This window comes from Penaeus vannamei, unplaced genomic scaffold (genome assembly GCF_042767895.1).
Source record: "Penaeus vannamei isolate JL-2024 unplaced genomic scaffold, ASM4276789v1 unanchor314, whole genome shotgun sequence".
NCBI classification, from domain to species: domain Eukaryota; kingdom Metazoa; phylum Arthropoda; class Malacostraca; order Decapoda; family Penaeidae; genus Penaeus; species Penaeus vannamei.
Window position 1 is genome coordinate 45,001 of NW_027213318.1, and position 5,000 is coordinate 50,000.

At 43.8% G+C, this 5,000-nt stretch overlaps 1 non-coding gene across 1 annotated transcript in view; it reads left to right on the plus strand.

Annotated features, from left to right (window-relative positions):
• The first annotated feature begins 1,644 nt into the window (after window positions 1-1,644).
• Window positions 1,645-5,000, plus strand: part of LOC113805202 (uncharacterized) — a 19,759-nt gene continuing 16,403 nt past the window's right edge. The window contains exons 1-2 of the transcript XR_011398423.1: window positions 1,645-1,650; window positions 1,937-2,087. This is a non-coding gene — a transcript (uncharacterized protein). The remainder of the gene's footprint in view (window positions 1,651-1,936; window positions 2,088-5,000) is intronic.

The window sequence follows — 5,000 nt, forward strand, 5'->3', positions numbered from 1 at the left end:
ACAAGATAAAGGCGATTTTCCTCATTCTCCATTCCCTCGACTATAAGAGAAAGTGTGGGCCCGGACAAGATAAAGGCGATTTTCCTCTTCCTCCATTCCCTCGACTATAAGAGAAAGTGTGGGCCCGGACAAGATAAAGGCGATTTTCCTCTTCCTCCATTCCCTCGACTATAAGAGAAAGTGTGGGCCCGGACAAGATAAAGGCGATTTTCCTCATTCTCCATTCCCTCGACTATAAGAGAAAGTGTGGGCCCGGACAAGAGAAAGGCGATTTTCCTCTTCCTCCATTCCCTCGACTATAAGAGAAAGTGTGGGCCCGGACAAGATAAAGGCGATTTTCCTCTTCCTCCATTCCCTCGACTATAAGAGAAAGTGTGGGCCCGGACAAGATAAAGGCGATTTTCCTCTTCCTCCATTCCCTCGACTATAAGAGAAAGTGTGGGCCCGGACAAGATAAAGGCGATTTTCCTCTTCCTCCATTCCCTCGACTATAAGAGAGTAAAATTCGACAAGATAAAGGCGATTTTCTCCTTCCTCCATTCCCTCGACTATAAGAGAAAGTGTGGGGCCCGACAAGATAAAGGCTGGATTTTCCTCATTCTCCATTCCCCTCGACTATAAGAGAGTGTGGCCCGACAAGATAAAGTGATTTTCCTCCTCCATTCCTGACTATAAGTGAAAGTAAATTCGGACAAGAAATTGTGATTCCGATCGAGCGCCGGTTTAGGGTCACTCTTTACTCAGACCCCCCTTCTTCGACATTTAAAAGGGGGGGGCGGGAAGACGGGGGTCTAAAAATGAGAAATTACACTTTTGGGTATTTACGTTTTATGTGTTTCTGCTTATCTATAGTTACTCGTGTGTGTATTGTTCCTCTTTTTGTGTGTGCTTTGCCTTTTTTTCTTTAAACCTTTTTACCTTTTTTCTGTTTCTGTCTGTTTATTTTATTTATTTATTTATTTATTTTTCATTCTTTTGAGGGGGGAGGGGGTTGTTAAGGGGTTTGATGTGTCGGATTGATTTGATTTTTAAAAGTATATTGGAATTTCAAGATGAATATGGATTATTTTTTTCTTTTTTTTCATATGTTTCGTTTCTGTTTTACTCTTCTGATTTTTTTTTCTTTTTTTTCTGTCTCTCTCTCTTTACTTCGCTCTAACTTTACTCCGTCTTCTTTCCCACTTCTTCCTCTCTCTCTCTCGTTCTCTGTCTCTCTGTCTGTCTGTCTGTCTGTCTCTCTCTCTCTCTCTCGTTCTCTGCCCTCTCTCTCTCTCGGCTCCTGTCTCTGTCTCTGTCTCTCTGTCTCTCTCTGTCTCTCTCTCTCTCTCTCTCTCTCTCTCTCTCTCTCTCTCTCTCTCTCTCTCTTTCTCTCACTTTCTGCCCTCCTTCCCTTCCTTTCCTCCCTCCCTTCTCCCTCAGTGCTTCCCTTCTTCTCCTCCTCCTCTCTCTCTCTCTCCCTCCCTCTCTCTCTCTCTCTCCCTCCCTCCCTCCCTCCCTCACAAAAAAGGTTTATTGAAGCATTATATCCACTCAAAAATTACGTGAAAATCACTATGAACAGGAAGCACCAATATTTCACAACCCAATCATCAGCATCATTATTATAACGATGGTGATGATGATTGTTATCATAAAATTATCATAATGAACGTTATAATAACAGGAATAATAATAATAATAACAATGATAGTAAAAATGATTATGAAGATATTACTACTACTAACAACAACAACAACAACAGCAACAAACAACAACAACAACAAACAACAACAATAACAACAACAACAACAACACCAATCGACCAATTACCTCACCAATACTATCATCACCAACACCACCACACAACACACATCATCACCACTAACATCACCACCACCACCAACACCACCACCAAACAACAACAACAATACTCATTCCTTCCCTCTCTCTTTTCCAGACGCTCCTAGTGGGCAACAGCGACACCTACACGGAGGTCAAGAACGTGCTGGAGCGACCTCTCCTCGCCTCCAGGGTCAGGCTGGAGCCCTTCTCAGCTCACCCCAGGGTCGTCTGCGTCAGGCTGGAGCTCTACGGGTGTAACTACACAGGTGGGTGGAGGTGGGGGTGGTGGGGGAGGGGGTGGGGGAGGAGGTGTAGGTGGTGGGGGGAAGGTGAGTGGTGGGAAGGAGGAGGTGGTGTTGGTGGGAAAGGAAGGGGTGGTGAAGGGGAGGTTGGGAGGTGGAGGAGGAGGTGGGGTGTGTGGGGAGGGGTGAGTGTAGAGGAGGTGGTGTTGGTGGAAGTGAAGGGTGGAGGAGGAGGTTGGGAGGTGAGGAGGGGGTGGTGGAGAGGTGTGGGGTGGTGGGGAGAGAGGAAGGAGGTGGTGCTGGTGGGAAGGAAGGGGTGGGGAGGCTGGGAGGTGGAGGAGGGAAGGTAGGGGCAAGAGGGGGTTGGAGGAGGAGGTAGGTGGATAGAGTGAGTAGTGGGAAGGGGGAAGGGATGGATAGGAGAGAGAGAGGGAGAGGAGGTGGATAAGTGGAGAAAGAGCGAGAGAGGGAGGCTGGGAGATAGGGGTTGCAGTGGGAGGGTGGAGAGAGTGGATTGGAAGGTAGGTAGGGGAGATAGAGGGGGGTGGGGTGGGGTCTGCGTCAGGCACAAACTCTACTGAGGGGTGGAAGTAGGAAGGGGGGAGAGAAAGAGGGGTGGGGAGGCGGTGAGAGGATGGAAGTACACTCGGTGGGTCTTGGGGTGGAGAGGGAGGTAGGGGGAGGGGGGAGGTGGAAGGTAGGGAGAGAGAGAGAGAGGGTGGAGAGGGCGGGAAGGAAGAGAGGTGGAGATGTTGGGCGGGGAGTGAGGGTGGGAGGGAGGTGCAGTTACACAGGTTGGTCTCAGGGGGAGGGAGGTAGATAGAGGTGGTGGCTGGGAGGGCTGGATGAGGTGGGGGAGAAGGGAGAGGTGGGGGGTGGAGAGTGAAGGGGTGAGAAAGGGGAGGAAAGTGGAGGGAAGGTGGGAAGTATGGAGGAAGGAGGTAGATGGGGAGAAAGGGTGGAGAATGAGGGAAAGAGGAAGAGGTGAGAGAGAAAAAGAGAGAAACAAAAAGAGAAAGGGAGAGAGAGGAAAAGAGAAAGATAGAGAGAGAGAAAGAGGAAGAGAAAGAGAAAAAGAGAAAGAGAGAGAGAGAGCGAGAAAGAGAAAGAAAAAGAGAAAGATAGAGAGAGAGCGAGAAAGAGATAGAGAAAAAGAGAAAGATAGAGAGAGAGAGAGAAAGAGAGATAGAAAAAGATCAAGATAGAGAGCGAGCGAGAAAGAGAAAGAAAAAAAGATCAAGATAGAGAGAGAGAACGAGAAAGAGACAGAACCAGAGACAGAAAGAGAGACAGAGACTCAAGAGCGAGAGAGCGAGAGAGCGAGAGAGATCAGACCCCGTGCGAGAGAGAAAAAATATACCAGCAGCTTCCCGGCCGATCTGACGCCGCCCAAACAGAAGAAAATAATGTAGAACAGACAGCAGAGAGTGGATGCGTCGGGTGTGTGGGTTTAGGATTTTTTCGTTTTTTTTTTCTGTTTTTTTATTTTTATTTTTTGGTTTGTTTGCTTTTTTTTATCTTTGTTTCGTTCTTGTTTCGTCTGATTTTTTTCGTTTTTTTTTCTCTTTTTGTTTTTGATTTGTTTGTTTTTTATCTCTGGTTTGTTTTTGTGTGAGTTTCTGATTTTTTCCTTTTATTTATTTATTTTTTTTTTTTATCTTTGTTTCGTTCTTGTTTCGTCTGATTTTTTAAGTCTTTTTTCTTTTTGTTTGCTTTTTTTTATCTCTGTTTCGTTCTTGTTTTGCTTTTTTTCCCTTTTTTTGCTTTTTGTTTGCTTTTTATCTCTGGTTTCTTCTTGTTTCGTGGTGTTTTTTTTGTATTGTTTGTGTCTGTTTATGTTTTTGTTTCTCTGTTTCTGTTTGTGTGTCTATTTGTCTGTTTGTATTGTTCTGTCTGTCTGTCTGTCTGTCTGTCTCTCTCTCTCTCTCTCTTTCTTTCTCTCTCTCTCTTCTCTCTCTCTCTCTCTCGCTCACGCTCTCTCTCTCTCTCTCTCTCTCTCTCTCTCTCTCTCTCTCTCTCTCCCTTTCTTCCTTTTCCCTCTCTCCCCTCCCCCTCCCCCTCCCTCTCCTCCTCCTTCCACCCATATCTTTCTCCTCCCTCTCTTCTTCCCTCTCCCTCTCCTTTTCTCACCCTCTTTCTCCCATTTGCAGTAGAAGGCATAGACAGAAGCGCCTCTGGGTGAATCCTGCTTGTATGTGTGATAAACCCTACTTCTCTGTTTTTCTATTTATTTATTTATTCATTTTTACTCTCTTCGTTTTTCATTTCGTTCCTTAAGACTTCGTTATTTTATTATTACTATTTATTTATCTATTTATTCGTTTATTTATTCAAGTTTATTTATTTTGCGCATGACCTTCAGATCTTCCAGAATCTTCCGTTTTTTTTGTTTTTTTTTTCTTTTTCTTTTTTAAGAAATCGTTTGCATATGAAATATTAAATTTTTTGAATGAATATTATATAAAACGGAGGAATTAAGAGATAATTGGCATTAGTAAATTGTCATACGAACTATTCCTCTAAACTCGGCAACCGAACTCGTCCGATTCCTGCGTGTGTTATCCGAACACACCGATTAAGTAATATGTAAACCATGATTCTCGCGTATTCTCTCTTCCATCCGTGTTATTGCATCATCCTTCGACACGGTGGCAATCACAATATGTTTGCAATTGCACGTTCCATTCGAGAATTCAACAGATGTGGAGCAATATCTACCATTTATCGGCCTTGTTTCTCCTCCGTTTACAAAATGGCGCAGGAAGGGAAAAAAATGGAGGAGGAGGGGGAGGATTCGAATTTTTTTTTTTTACTTATTTTTTTTGTATTTTGTTTTTTTTTTACTTATTTTTTTGTATTTTGTTTTTTTTTTACTTATTTTTTTGTATTTTGTTTTTTTTTACTTATTTTTTTTTGTATTTTGTTTTTTTTTTACCT